This window comes from Pipistrellus kuhlii, unplaced genomic scaffold, assembly GCF_014108245.1.
Source record: "Pipistrellus kuhlii isolate mPipKuh1 unplaced genomic scaffold, mPipKuh1.p scaffold_m20_p_1, whole genome shotgun sequence".
Lineage (NCBI taxonomy): Eukaryota > Metazoa > Chordata > Mammalia > Chiroptera > Vespertilionidae > Pipistrellus > Pipistrellus kuhlii.
The window spans coordinates 89,489,870-89,506,099 of NW_023425404.1; the positions used below are offsets into that span (position 1 = coordinate 89,489,870).

Below are 16,230 nucleotides of genomic sequence, written 5' to 3' on the forward strand. Positions count from 1 at the left end.
CAGAAATCCCCCTCTGGTGCTTATAAAACAGCTAGGAAGACCCTGCCTTTAACATGGCCACTGCAGATTAACCTTCTACTTTGGGAACTCCTGGAGTCCATCTTGGGAGGAGACAGTCAGAATGGACATTACTCAGGGATCCTGAACCCTTGCTCCCCTGCCAACATTTGTTCACCTATCACATTGTGCTTTAGGACGGGCTGGTTCAGGTGATTCGGAGTTTCCCTCCACCATTTAAATGCTCATAACCTAGCCAGTAGCCATTCAATACTGGTCCTTTAGCTATGCAGTGTGAGTTTGGTTTCAGACTCCTGACAGGACTCCTGCAAGAAGCAACTGGTTTGGCTCACCAAGCCAGATGCAAAACCAGCTTACAGAGGATCACTGGGACTTGGAGGGTTAAGCCTACCCTCCCTCCTGCCTGCCCCCTGCAGTGCTGGCCTCAGCTGCTTGGAATCCCTGGGGTCCTATAGGGCCCTCCTGCCAGCCAGATGGGCTGCTGCGCCAGGAGAGGGAGGAGGTGAAGTGGAAACAGGCCTCAAAGTACCCCCAGGCAGGAGGAATGAAGGGAATACAGACATAGGGAAGCCTCACTGGCCTAGAATCCAGAAGGCAGAATTCAAGCCAGGCAGGAGGCAGGGGCTGCCTCAGGGCTTTCCAGCAGTGGGGAGATCAGGGCTTGGACCGTTGTGCTCAGCAGGCTTCTAACTCTGAACCAGCTCTTGGCACGAAACCCTACCCTATGCTGGCTCTTGCTCTTCTTTCTTTTTTTTCTTAATAAGGTCGAATCAGAGTAAGTCAGAGAAGCCAAGTTTCCTATTAGGCTCTGTTTGAATAAACTGCTCTGAACACAGCGTGGGCCTCTGTACAATCTCCCAAGGCCAGAGCTGCAGCCTTGCCAGCCCCTTGCTGAAACTGGAGACTTGGGGTCCCCAGGATGACGGTGCTAGGGTCTTGGCCCAGCCAGACCTCTGTCCTGGGAAACCAATTAAGCTGTCAGAGCTTCAGATGCTTCATTTATAGTCTGGAGGTAATACCTTTCTTGTGGTATATTGGGAAAATAAATGAGAAGATTATGGAAAGTACCCAGCATAGTACCAGCCATGTGGCCACTATTTTCTTTCTTTTCTCTGGACTGTGAGAGAAGGAAGGGGCTCATCTCTCAAGGGTGCCCCCCCTCCACCATTTTCCCTGTCTCTTTCCTGTTTTTACCTATTTTCAGCATCCTTCCTTGCCCAGTATGAACCTTGTGCAAGGCAGACATCCCTTGGGGCTGTCCTCGTCCCTCTTCTGCATTCCCTCGCTCTGACTTCCTTCTTCCTTCAGTTGGGTTTCCCCAGGGCTCTGTGGCTGACAGGGCCCAGCATCTCTGTGAGCCCAGAGGAGCCTTTGTGATTCTACCTCTCCACAAAGGGCAACACCTTATCTCAGTGGCTGGAGTTGTTCCAGCATCAATCTGATTGAGGCCTGCACAATGGGGAACTGAGAAAGACCTGGAAAGACTGCAGAAGGTAAAGGGCTTGGGTCAAATGAGGGCTTTGAGTCCCCAGGTTGGGCTGATCCTGAGCTGTCTGGAGGTGAAGCAGGCAGGCAGCTCCTCTGGAGGCCTGCCTGTACAGGCCAGGATTCACACCCACATTTTTAAGACCCAGGCATGTGGTTAAGGCTTGCTGCCAGTCCCTGGCACTAGAAACTGTCTCAAGGGACGTTGAAGAGACAGTGATACAGGGCTGAAAAAGCTTGTTGACTATGCATGGCTTTTAAGCACCTACTGTGTGCTCAGCTCTAGACTGGGCTATCTATTGCTGGGGCTCCCTTGGAGTGGTCAGTATCTCTCCCTTGTGATGGAAAATTTTCCAGTCTCTGAAAAATCTGTGGGGGAACAAGACCAGCAGAGAGTTTGAGGATCAGAGAAGGGATGGGAGCCATGACGTGCCTCACTGCTTTGCAGAGGAAAACCAGGAGACCCACTGTGGTTCAGAATGTTTCTGTGGTTGGGAAGGAGTAAGGCAGACTCTGGTGCTCCTGCCCTGTTTCTCACATTGGGCAGAGCTGGGTATCCTCCTCCTCCCATGATCACTAACTGCTGAGTCCAGGCCCTGGCACCTGGGTGGGCAGCTCAGGAAGAGCCATGGATACTTTTTGTACTGAATTGGGAGTGGAAGCTCCAGCCACTCTGGAAAGTGGACTGGAGGAAGTGCTGAGTGAGGTCTGGCAGCTGGCACAGAATTTGCTGACTGGGCAGGGAGAGGACCACTGAGTGACCACTGCCAGCTGGGCCCTGAGCCCACCCTTCCCTTGCAGCCACATCTAGTGCAGTGGTGGGGGAGGTGGGAGGGGTAGGGGGCTTCAGTCCCCAGAGCCCAGGCATAGAGGGAGCTGGAGACCTTTGGTTTGGAAGTATCTTTCTCTAGTGTTGGAACTTCAGAGAAGCCAGGAAGTGGGGGAGGTGAGGTCAGAGACAGATGGGGTGAGAGGGGAAGGGAAGGAACCCACCCTTCTCTAGGACTCATGGGAATTTAGTGGCTCTGGCCATCTCCCACTCAGTTTTTCTTTCTGGCAAGGGCCTCTCTGGGCCCCTCCCCCATGGTTCTTGGGGAAATGGAAATACTGGCCCTAATAAGAACAATCTTGGCATCAAGGCAAGGCTCTGTGGAGTCAGGAAGTGCCTCCTCAGCCCCCAGCCTAGCCAGCTTTCCCCTTTCTGACTTTCTCCTCCTCTCAACAGGTAGCCAGGGCTTAGGGGCCTGCTTAATGATACATTCCTTGTTCCCATCCCCACCCTCTCCAGCCCCTGGGAGCTGGTAGTTGCAGGTGAGGGGACATCATTGCAAGGTGGAGGAGGGGAAAACTTATTCTCATCCCCACTGCCTGAGCCTTCCTTAGAGGAGGTCCAGTCTGTTGCCTGGGGACTCCTGGGTGGGAGAGCCCCTTATGTCAAAGTTGTGGGGTGGAGCTCAGCCACTATGCAGTAGAGAGAAGGAGGTTAACAGATTCCCCTGCCCAAAGGAGTGTGCTGGTAAGACAATGAGGATGCTCAGTCCCTTAGGCTACAGCTAGGCTAATAATGGAGAACTAGCAGGGAAACTGAGGTAAAAACCCTCTGGTCCTAAGGGAAGGCTCTTCTCTTCATTCTCTCTCCATCCTCTCTTTGCTTTTGTTTTCATGCCTTTGTATTTAACTTTCTTCTTTCTTTCTGGATCTCTAGAATTTTTGTTTGTTTCTGTTTTCAGTATATCCATCCATCCATCCATCCATCCATCCATTATTTTTTCTGTCTGTCTCACTCTGCTTCTGGGTCTCACAGTCTCAGTTCTTCCACATTTCTCTTATTCCATCTGCTGATGTTTCTTCCAATTATCCCTTTACTTATCCACTCACTTACTCTGACATCATGTTCCCTGGGCACCTGGCTGGCTACTGGGGTTACAGAGAGAAGCAAACCTGTCTGATCCCCAAAGAGTTTGTAGGCTAGTGAGATTGATACAAATGAACAGAAGGAACAGCATGAGGAGTCCCGAGTGGAGGTAAAGACATTGTGCTGCTTCTTCATGACCTCTGAGAGACATTTCTATCTTCCTCAGTCTCTGCCCATCTGTCTGTCTCTGTCTGTGACTTTCCTGGTGTCACCTTTGTGAGGTGGCTTGCTCTCTGCTCTCTGTGGGACACATGCAATTTGCTTCTTTCCCTGTGGTGAGGGAGGCAGGTGGTTTGGGCAAAGGTAGAGGTAGGTGATAGGAGGAGTGTGGCCTTCAGGGCCAGTGCTGACAGATGTGTGCTCACGGTCATGTCTGACACTGACATAGTTCTGGGTGAGATAAGATGAGGGTCATGGGTATGGATTAGCTCCTATCATATGCCATAGGACAAACAAAGTAAGTTTCTTTCCTGTACTTTAGTGTAAATGACCCCACCTCCAGGAATCCGCTAGGAGTTCAGTTTTGCTCACCTAGGGGCTAGAAGAGGAAGGGACCACAGCTTTAAATAGCTTTTCAATTCAGATTGCAAATGAAATACATCAATGATAGGAAATTTAGAAAGGGTAATTTTCATGACCTACTTTTCTTTCTAGTATTCATGTTGATCACAGGAGCGCCTGCCTACCCAGATGAGGAGGTGCTCAAGATTTTGTTTGCCTGGCTCAGGCAAGGCTCCAGCCTCAGCTCCTCTCCTATTAAAACCTCATCTTCTCTAGAACTGGGCCTGGGTATGAGCCAAAAGTCAGCTCTTCAGTTTTCACTCTGACAGGAGATATGAAGGTATAAATTGTGACATCTTGACCCAATGGTTGAGATGGGAAGGTGCAGTGGTGGGGTTGCTTTATTCCTCTCTATGAAGGATTCCAGCCACTTCCTTCCTGTGGTAGGACCAGACTTTCTCTGACCATGAAAGGTTGGTAGCAAATTCCCCATGGAGCAGTTGGTGGCTACAACCTATGTCTGTAGGACCAAGAGGGACTCCAGGGGCTTTTTTAATTCCAGAAGAAACATCTGGCAACTTAAATTAAAAAAAAAATAACATATTTAAAATTTTATTTATTGGTGTGTGTGTGTGTGTGTGTGTGTGTGTGTGTGTGTGAGAGAGAGAGAGAGAGAGAGAGAGAGAGAGAGAGAGAGAGAGAGGGAGAGATTGATTTGTTGTTCCACTTACTTATGCATTCATTGGTTGATTCCTGTATGTGCCATGACCGGGGGTTGAATCCGAAACCTTGGTTATTGGAACGATGATCTAACCAACTGAGCTACCTGACCAAGGCCTTAAAAGTTTTACTGTAACATACATATAGAAAAATGCACAAAGTGTACAGCTTGATGAATGATTCCAAAATGAAAACACATGTGGAACTACTGCCCAGCTGAAGAAATGGAACATCACAGCTGCTGGCACCTTCTAACTGGAAGCTTCTTGAAGTTCTGCCTATGTCAGTACCTGGCTACTCTGAAAATTATTTTTCTTTGACAAGATTTTAAATGACTGAGTTATGTGAATAATTATAATACAATTAAAGCCTCCCTTTGATTTCATTTATTTTCTTTGCTCTTATAAATGATGCTGTAATCTTCATGTCTTCCTATGCTACATAAGAGTCGCAGAGGGCCTGAGTTTTGTTCCAGCCATTTGTGATCTGTGTGACTCATCGTGCCTTTTTTCTGCAAAATGGGAACAATTACAGGCCTTCACCTCACTATTGTCTGTGTCCATGGGTTATGCATGTATGCATATACATTTTTTGGTTAATCTCTTCCTACCCACACCTTCCCTCTGAGATCCGTTAGTCTATTGCAGGCTTCCATATCTCTAGTTCTATTTATCACTTTGTTTTGTTCATTAGAGTCCATATATAAGTGAGATAATGTGGTACTTGTCTTTCTCTGACTGGCTTATTTTGCTTAGCATAATAGTCCCTTCATGCTGTCTCAAAAGGTAAGAGATCCTTCTTTCGTACAGCTGCATGGTATTCCATGGTGTAAATGTACCACAGCTCCCCCACTTCCATGTGCCCTTTCTAAATTCATACTTGCACAAGAGTAGGTCTATTATTAGTACCTGCCTCTCTGCTTCCAATGGCTGACTGACTGGCCTTCCCCTCTGTTAATCTGTGCACCATTCTTCCCCGTTAGCCTTTAAACTGGAGGGTAGAGAGAATACACAATCAGTTCAGTACACTTAGTAGTGTGAACAGAGAGCAGCTATAGACAGTGAAAGTTATTTACTTTTTTTTCTGTTTTTCTTGAGCCACTGTATACACCACAGTGTTTTTATCCACTCATCCACTGATGGGTACTTGGGCTGTTTCCAGAGTTTAGCTATTGTACATAGAGCTACCATGAACATAGTGGTGCATACATTTCTGATTGGTGTTTTGGGATTCTTAGGATATAGTCCTAGAAGTGGGATCAATGGATCAAATGGGAGTTCCATTTTTAATTTTTTGAGGAACTCCCTACTGTTTTCCACAGTGGATACACTAGTCTGCATTCCCACCAGAGTGTACTAGAGTTCCCTTTTCTCCACATCCTCACCAATATTTGTTGTTGATTTGTTGATGGTAGCCATTCTAGCAGGTATGAGGTGATATCTTATTGTCCTTTTAATTTGCATCTCTTAGATCACATGTGTCAAACACAAGGCCCGCAGGCCAAATCCGTCCCGCCAGGCCTTGCAATATGGCCCGCACCACGCTGTCATCACTGCACTCCGCTGCGTTTCCATCACAATGACAGTTTATGACTGTTCAGTAAACCATTCGGCCCGAGATTTAGGCTGGATTTTAGATTTTGGCCCCTTCTCTGATTGAGTTTGACACCCCTAGGATGATTAGTGACTTTGAGCATATTTAAAAATATGTCTTTTGTCCATTTGTATGTTTTCTTTGGAGAAGTAGCTACTTAGTACTGTGCCTGTTTTTTAATTGGATTGTATTCCTTTTGTTAAGTTGTATGAGTTCTTTATATATTTTGGAAATTAATCCCTGTGTCATTGGCACATATGTTCTCTCATACAGTGGGGTCCCTTTTCATTTTCATTTTTTTGAAGGTTTATTTTGCTGGGCAGGAGTTTTTTATTTTTATGTAGTACCACTTATTTATTTTTGTTTTCGTTTCCCCTTGCCCTAGGAGATGTATCTGTAAACATATTACTATGAGAGATGTCTGAGATTTTGCTGCCTGTGAATTCTTCTAGGATTTTTATGGTTTCATGATTTACATTTAAGTCTTTTATACATTTTAAGTTTAGTCTTGTGTATGGTGTAAATTGGTGGTCTAGTTTTCCGGTTTTTGCATGTAGCTATATAGTTTTCTCAACACCATTTATTTTTTATTTTTTTATTTTTTTAAAATAAGTCTTTATTGTTCAGATTATTACAAATGTGTTCCTCTTCCCCCCCCTCCCCCATCAATTGCTCCCCTCCTCAACACCATTTATTGAAGAGACTATCTTTACTCCATTGTATGCTCTTGCCTCTTTTGTCAACTATTAATTGAGTGTAATGGCTTGGGTCATTTCTGGGTTCTCTGTTCTATCTATTTACCTATATGCCTGTTCTTGTGCCAGTACCAGGCTGTTTTGATTACAATAATTTGATATCTGGTATTGTGATCCTTCCAACTTTGTTCTTCTTTGTCAAGATTGCTGTGGTTGCTGAAACTGGTTCGGCTCAGTGGTAGAGCATCGGTCTGTGGACTGAAAGGTCCCGGGTTCGATTCTGGTCAAGGGCATGTACCTTGGTTGAGGGCACATTCCCAGTAGGGGGTGTGCAAGAGGCAGCTGGTTGATGTTTCTCTCTCATTGATGTTTCTGGCTCTCTATCCCTCTCCCTTCCTCTATGTAAAAAATCAATAAAATATATTTTAAAAAAAGATTGCTGTGGTCTTTTTTTTTTATTCCATATACATTCTTGGAGTATTTGATATGTGAAATATGCCATTAGTATTTTAATAAGAATTGTGAAATATGCCATTAGTATTTTAATAAGAATTGTGTTTAATCTATAGATTACTTTGGGTAGTATGGACATTTTAATGATCTAATCCACAGTCTATCCTTCCATTTGTTTGTATCATCCTCTATTTTTTTCAATGTAATTTTCTGAGTACAAGCCTTTTACATCCTTGTCCAAGATATCTTTTTTATTGTTGTTGCAATGGTAAATGGAATAATTTATCTTCCTGAGAGTTCATTATTGGTGTATAAAAATGCCATCTATTTATGGTTGTTAATTTTGTATCCTGTTACTTTACTGAATTCATTAATTAAATCAAGTAGTTTTTTGGTGGAGTCTTTAGGGTTTTCTAGGTACAATATCCTGTCATCTGAAAACAATGACAGTTTTACTTCCTCCTTTCCAATTTTGATGACTTTTCTTTTTTCACTGTGGCTAGGATTTTCAGTACTATGTTGAATAAGAATAATGAACACAGACATGCCTGTCCTGTTCATGTTTTTTTTTTAAAATAAATCTTTATTGTTCAGATTATTACAGATGTTCCTCTTTGTCCCCCCATAGCGCCCCTCCACCTGATTATGCCCCCCACCCCCACCCCATTAAATTACCCCCCACCCCCGTGCGCTCAACCATAGGTGTAATATTTTTGTTCAATCTCTTCCCTCACTCCTCACACCCCTCTCCCCCAAGAATTTTCAGTCCACTCCCTTTTTATGCCCCTGATTCTATTATATTCACCAGTTTATTCTGTTAATCAGATTTTTGTATTGACTTTTTAGATTCACTTGTTGATAGCTATGTATTTGTTGTCACTTTGTTGTTCATAATTTTTATCTTTACCTTTTTCTTCTTTTTCCTCTTCTTAAAGAATACCCGTCAACATTTCATATAATCCTGGTTTGGTGGTGATGAACTCCTTTAGCTTTTCTTGTCTATTAGGCTCTTTATCTCACCTTCAGTTATGCATAATAGCCTTGCTGGGTAGAGTAATCTTGGTTCTTGCTGTTCATCACTTTGAATATTTCTTACCACTCCCTTCTGGCCTGCATAGTTTCTGCTGAGAAATCAGCTGACAGTCATATGGGTACTCCCTTGTAGGTAACTAACTGTTTTTCTCTTGCTGCTTGTAAGATTCTCTCTGTCTTTTGCCCTTAGCATTTTAATTATGATGTGTCTTAGTGTAGTCCTCCTTTTGTTTGGGGTTCTGTGTGCTTCTTGGACTTGTAAGTCTATTTCTTTCACCAGGTGGGGAACGTTTTCTGTCATTATTTCTTCTAATAGGTTTTCAATATTTTGCTCACTCTCTTCTTCTGGCACTGCCATAATTAATATGTTGATATGCTTGAAGTTGTCCCAGGGGCTCCTTACACTATCTTCATATTTTTGGATTCTTTTTTCTTCTTCTTCTTCTTCTTCTTTTTTTTAATATATTTTATTGATTTTTATAGAGAGCAAGGGAGAGAGATAGAGAGCTAGAAACCTCGATCAGCTGCCTCTTGCACACCCCCTATGGGGGATGTGCCCACAACCAATGTACATGCCCTTGACCGGAATCGAACCTGGGACCTTTCAGTCCACAGACCGACGCTCTACCACTGAGCCAAACTGGTTTTGGCATCTTTTTTCTTCTTGTTTTTCTGGTTGGGTGTTTTTTGCTTCTTCATATTTCAAATCTTTGTTTTGATTCTTGGGGCCTTCTAGTCTACTGTTGGATTTCTGTATATTATTCTTTATTTCAGACAGTGTATGCTTAATTTCTGACTGGTCCTTTTCCTTTTTTTTTTTTTTTTTTTTTTTTTGCATTCTCATTAAGATCTTTGAAGGTCTCACTAAGTTACTTGGAGGTCTCACTAAGTTTCTTGGTGATTTCCAGAAGATTCTTGAGTAACCTTATAACTGTGGTTTTGAACTTTAAAAGTAGTTTGCTTTCCTCCATTTCATGACATGTTTCTTTGTCTCCACATTCTGGCTGCTTCCCTGTGTTGATGGAGTGGCTTTGTGTGGGAGGTGACCTATAGAGGTCAGTGGCTCAGCCTCCCCAATCACCTGAGATGGACACTCTTAGTGCACCCCTTTGTGGGCTAGGTGCACAGTCTTAGTGTACTTAAGCCTTGATTGCTGTTGGTACACTGGGAGGAATTGACCTCCAGGCCAGTTGGCTGTGCAGATCAGTTCTGTCAATAATGGAACAGGGCTTGCTTCTGTGGGGCTTTGGTGCTCACTGAGTCTGCCTCTTATGTCAGTTATGTATGTGAGGAGTTGAAATCTGGTGTCTCACACTGATCACTAGGTACACTGGCTCCTGGATCTCCAAAGAGGTGCAGGTCAGCTACTGTCTGAGGCCACCCAGCAGGAGCTATAGCAAGATCTGCAGATTTCTCAACTTTGTGGAAGTGTTGGAGCTGTCGGACCCAGTTGCAATTTGTTAGGTTAAGCTGTGAAAGGGCAGGCCATTCATATGCAAAAGCTGCTGTGCATAGCTTGAGTGGGTTTGTAAATTGGATGAGGCAGGGTCTCAGGGAATCACTAAGGTATGGCAAGCAGTGATGGCTGTCAGCCAGCTGTCTTTATGTCTCCATGTTTCCATGGCCCCACAGCCCGCACCCCAGTGCAGTAAACAATGATTTTTGCTTGCCCCTCTGTGAGAAAGCCACCCACACTTTCCAACCCGATGCCAGACAGTCTAGTTTCTCCCGGTAGGAGTCTGGATCTCCAGAGTCTCACTGGAAACTGGAGTTCAGAGCAGTCGGTAGCTTGTATCTTCCCTCCAATTGAAAAACAAACAAACAAACAAAACAAAAACAAAACAAAACACAACAGTGCTCCCAGTCACCAGCCCGATTCGTGCACTTCTGTGTCTCTGTTTTTCCATGCCTCTGCATCTCCTACACAGTCTCAATGAGCTTTTTTCTTAGTTTTGGTGCGGCTGTGTGAGGCAGTACATACAGGTGTATACCTTATGCTGCTATCTTGGTTTCTCCCTTGCACATGTTTTTGAGGGAAACGTTTGTAGTTTTTTCCCATTGTCAAATTGCTATGAGAGTCTGATGTTGCATTGAATCTGATGTGGCTGTAGGGTAATCATATATGGATGTGAGGTATGATCCCTCTATTCCCATTTTTGCTGAGAATTTTTATGAAAAATGGGTGATGAATTTTGTTGAATGTTTTTTTATGCATCTATTGGTGTGATCATATGGTTTTCATACTTAATTTTGTCTATGTGATGTATCATAGTTATTGATTTGCAAATATTGTACCAGCCTTGCATCTTAGGGATAAATTCCACTTGGTCATGGTGAATAATCTTTTTAATACATTAATATTTGCTAATATTTTGTTGAAGACTGTGGCATCTATGTTCATCAGGGATATTGTCCTGTAATTTTATTTATAGTTTCATTATCTGGTTTTAGAATTAGGAAAATGCTGGCTTCATAAAAAAAAAGCTTGGAAATATTTTTTTTCTTGAAATGTTTGGGAATAGTATGAGGATAGGTGTTAGTTCTTCTTAGAATGTTTGACAAAACTCCCCCGTGAAACCATCTGGTCCAGAACTTTTGTTTGCTGGAAGTTTTTATTTTATTACTGCTTTAATTTAATTAGTTGTTATTGGTTTATTCAGATATTCTGATTCTTCCTGATTCAGTTTTGGAAGATTATATGTTTCTAGGAATTTGTCCATTTTGCCTAGGTTGTCAAATTTGTTGGCATATAGTTGTTTGTAATATTTTCTTACAATCCTTTGTAATTCAGTGGTATCATTTGTTATTTTACCTCTTTTTGTTTCTGATTTTATTTATTTGGGTCCTCTCTCTTTGATCTTGACGAGTCTGGCTTTTGGTTCATCAGTCTTGTTTATCTTTTCAAAGAACCAACTCATGGATTCATTGATTTAAAAAATATATATTTTAATAATTTTTTATAGAGAGGAAGGGAGAGGGATAGAGTTAGAAACATTGACAAGAGAGAAACATCAATCAGCTGCCTCCTGCACATCTCCCACTGGGGATGTGCCCATAACCAAGGTACGTGCCCTTGACCGGAATTGAACCTGGGACCTTTCAGTCCGCAGGCTGACACTCTTTCCACTGAGCCAAACCGGTTTTGGCCTCATTGATTTTTTTTGGCCTCTATTTCATTTATTTCTGCCCTGATCTCTATTATTTCCTTCTTTCTACTTACTTTGAGCTTTCCTTGTTGTGCTCTTTCTAATTCTGTTAGTAGTAGGGTTAGATATTTTATTAGAGATTTTTCTTATGTCTTGATGTAGGCCTGTAGTGCTATGAACTTACCCCTCAGAACTGCTTTTGTTGTTCCAGGACGGTTTTCATTTGTTTCCAGGAAGTTTTAAATTTCTTTCTTGATCTCATTAGTAACCCATTTATTGTTTAATAACATGCTATTTAGTCTCCATGTATTTGAATGTTTCTAAGTGTTTTTATTGCAGTAGATTTCTAGTTTCATGCCATTGTGTTCTGAGAAGATGCTTGATATTATTTAAATTTTCTTGAATTTGTAGAGACTTGTTTTGTGTCCTAAATTGTGGTCTGTTTTTAAGCATGTTTCACATGCACTTGAAAAGAATGTATATTCTGCAACTTTAGGGCGAAATATTCTGTAAATGTCAATTAAATCCACCTGATCTGGTGTGTCATTTAGAATAACTGTTTCCTTGTTAATTTTTTTATCTGGAAAATCTATCCAGTGAAATCAGTGGGGTGTCGAAGTCCCGTACTATGACTATATTGCTATTGATCTCCATCTTAAAGTTCTCAAATAGTTTTTTAAAATATATTTATGTGCTCCAAAATTGAGTACATAAATATATTTTTAAAAAATTATTTGTGTATCAGGGTTATTGCCTCTTGTTGGATCAATCCCTTTAGTATTATGTAGCGACCTTCTTTATCTCTTGTTATACCCTTTGTTTAAGGGCATAACAAGAGACTTTATCTCTTGTTATGCCCTTTGTTTAAGGGCATAACAAGAGAAATTTTGTCAGATGTAAGTATTGCTACCCCTGCTTTTTTTCATTTCCAATCACATGGAATAATTTTTTTTCAACCCTTCACTTTCATCCTGTGTGAGCCTTTTGTTCTGAGTTGGGAATCTTGCAGACAGTGTGTGTGTATCCATCTATCTATCTATCTATCTATCTATCTATCTATCTATCTATCTATCATCTATCTATCTGTCTATCATCATCTATCATCTATCTACATATATATGTATATAAAATGTTTTCAGCTACCGTTTGTCTTTTGATTAGTTAATCCAATTACATTTAAGGTTATAATTGATAGGTACTTATTTATTGCCATTTTTATTCTTTATAATAATTTTTAAAAAGTTAAAATACATATTTTTTATTGTTTGTAGTTTTACAGATATCTCCCATAGTCTCCCCCGCCCCCTTTATCCTCCTCCTCCAAGGCCCTACCCACTCCTCCCTCCAGGTCTTTTCCCCTCTAGTGCCTGTGTCCATGGACTGTGCATAAGTATATACGTTTTTTGGTTTATCTCTTCTAGTTCTCCCAACCCCCAACTGAAGTATGCCAGTCTGTTCTATGCCTCCCTGCTTTAGGTCTTATTTTGTTGGTCAATTCATTTTGTTCATTAGATTCCACAAATAAGTGAGATCATTTGATATTTATCTTTCTCAGATTGGCTTATTTCACTTAGCATAATAGTCTCCATGTCCATCCATGCTGCCCCAAAGGGTAAGAGAGACCTCATTTTTTTTTTTTTTTTTACAGCTTCATAGGTCATTTTTATTCTTTATGCCTGTTTTTCTCTCTATTTCTTCTTATTACAACAGTCACAATATGTCTTGTAATTCTGGTTTGGTGGTAATAAAACTCCTTTACCCCTTTTTTGTGGTCTGGGAAGCTCTTTATTTCACCATGTATTTTTAATGAAAGCCTTGCTAAATAGAATAGTCTTCATTTCAGATCCTTGCTTTCATTACTTTGAATACTTTATGTCATTCCCTTCATGTCTATGGAGTTTCTGTCAAGAAACCAGCTGACAGCTTAATGGGAGCTCTTTGGGGGGTAACAAATTGCTTTTCTCATGCTGCTTTTAAGATTATTCTTTTGTCTTTAATTTTTGGCATTTTGTTTATGATTTGGGTTCTTGCTGGGCATTGGGTTCTTTTCAGTGCTTCCTGAACTTGCATAACTTTTTCCTTCACCAGATTAGGAAAGTTTTCTGCCATTATTTATTCAAACAATTTTTCTTCTTTGTTCATTTTCTTCTCCTTCTGTTACTACTATGATGCAGATATTGTTCTGTTCCATGTTGTCTCACATCACCCTTAAACTGTCCTGATTTTTCATTGCTTTTACTTTTCAGTCCTCTGAGTGATTTTTTTCTATGCTGTCTTCTAATTCTCTGATTTGATCCTTGGTTTCCTCTAATCTGCTGTTTATTCCTTCCAGTGTAGTCCATATTTCTGCTATGTCATTCTTCATTTACAATTGCTTGTTTTTCATAGTTTCTATATATATATTTTTTATGCTCTTGAACATCCTTTTAATTATTACTGTGAACTCTATATGATAAATTGCTTATCTCCATTTCGTTTTACTCTTCTTTTGGAAAATTCACTTGTTCTTTCATTTGAGGTTTCTTTTTCTTTCCATTTTGGCTGCTTGTTCGGATTCATGCACTGGTGGGGTTCCTCAGCCTGGCCTGAACCCTCTTGTAATCTGGGCCCCCTTAGGGGTTGTAGTAGTGCACAGAGTGCAGGCAGCCAGGGAGGAGCTTGAGCTTGGGCTGGGCACTGTGCCACTCCTTCTCATCCTGGCCCTGCTGCACCTGCCACTGCTGCTGCTTGGTAGGGCACTGCTGCAGAGGCAAGAGTCTGGTATCTGGCTCCCGTCAGTCAGCTGAGCAATGCTCCCACTATGGGAGCACACGGACCACCAGGGGGAAGCTCCTGCATTGAGCGTTTGCTCCCTGGTGGTCAGTACATGTCATAGCAACCAGTCAAATGGTCATTTGGTTGCTTAGGCTTTTATATAGAGAGATATTAGGTTGATCTACAATGACTTCCACTATTGGTAGGGTGGCCTTATGTAGTAGGTGACCTTTAGGACCCAGTGGCACAGTTTCTCTGATCACCTGACCTTGGTGCTCTAATAATGTCCTTTATGCACATTGTGGGGCCCTACTCTTGTATATGAGTCTTGATTGCTAATGTGCATGAGCTTGACCCCCAGGCTGGCTGACAGTGAGGTTCAACCACAAATACAGCATGCAGGCTGTTTTGCAGGTACTTATCACATGAAGCATAATTCACTTTAATAGCGTTTGGAGACTGCCAATATCTCTCTATGGATATACTGCTTATGAAGCTGTTTTGGGTTCAATTTATGATAAGGTTACAAATAAGAAGCAAACGATGAATGAATGCAAAAGTGGAATAACAAACCACTGCCAGAGAGAGGTCACTAAAGTAGGGAATGAGCAATAAGGAAATACTGACTTTACTCTCCTCCCAGCCCTGAGTCTCCAACCCAGAATTCCACCAGGGAGTCTGGAGGAGCATGGTCTGTGAGGGTCAGCTTCCTGGGCAGGGGCTAGGCTGAGAAGGATGTCGAGGCTAACAAGTTTTTAACATTCACTTCCAGGCCTTTTATTACAACAATTTTCCCAAACTGATTTTTTGTTTACTATAGTTTTACTTATTTTGTTTTATTCCTGCATACTAAGAGTGCATCTTTGAGCACTGTGTCGTCGTCGCCCCCCCCCCCCCCCCTGGAAGGTGGAGCCATACATGGCATGCATTCTAAATTCTGACATTCAGAAAGTCTTTCTGTGGTCTTCATGCTGATAGCCTCTGCAGATTGTTGAAATTTTAGGATAAACTCTGATCTCTCAAAATTCTGTAGAAGAGTGGTTCCCAAAGTATATTCCAATGAGTGCACAGATGGAAAAGGAGTTTATCATCAAGTAAATTTGGAAATCTATGCTTGCTAATATCACTAATTTAACAAGTTACACAAACATATTAAAAACCCTATAAAAGCTTTAATATAAGATTTTTTCTTTTTTTTTAAATTCATTCAGCATTTTTCAAGTTTGTTTTATGATAGAAGTTTTCCCCCTACAACATAAGCACTTCCCAGCATTCCATGGAATCTTTCTTCCAATTATATATTTTCAAAAATTTGGATTGTTTCTTATTTCTTTACCCTTAAAATGGACAAAATTCTGCATGGTATTTCTAATTATTTGTGTTTTTTTAATTTTTTTTTAAATTAATTTGACTTAGGTAAAAAAAAAAAAAAGTACCTTTTAACTTTATAGGCTCAGGGTTTTCATCAGCTCAGAAATATTGTCTCTTCTCTTCTTTGATTCTTGTTTTGTTTCATTTGTTTGGTTTCTCCTTTGATGTCTATTATGCTCCCTCTTTTAGTTTTTTTTTTTTCCTTTGGGCTTTCCCCTGCATTCTCAAAGAACTCCTATCTGTTCTTCACACTTAACAATTCAGTTTTCTGTGGTTTCCATTCTGTTGTTTTACCATCATAAAGCAATTTTAAATCTGCAGCTACATTATTAGTTTCTTTACAACCTTTCTTGCTCTTACATTGTTTCCTTTTAATTTCTACCTGCCTGTTAGCCAGCCATCTACTCATTTCATTCTTTCCTTCTTGTTTTCCAAATCTCTTTTCTCAGAGTTCACATTTTAATTAAATGAAGTGAGTACAAAGCAGGGGTCTACTTGGGGTGTAGTTGGGAGTTGGCTGGGCAGGACCAGTGGGACACAGGCAGGG

At 41.4% G+C, this 16,230-nt stretch overlaps 1 long non-coding RNA gene across 4 annotated transcripts in view; it reads left to right on the top strand.

Moving 5' to 3' along the window:
• Positions 1 to 16,230, top strand: part of LOC123653002 — a 110,252-nt gene that overhangs the window by 2,400 nt on the left and 91,622 nt on the right. The gene's annotated exons all lie outside the window — the stretch shown is intronic.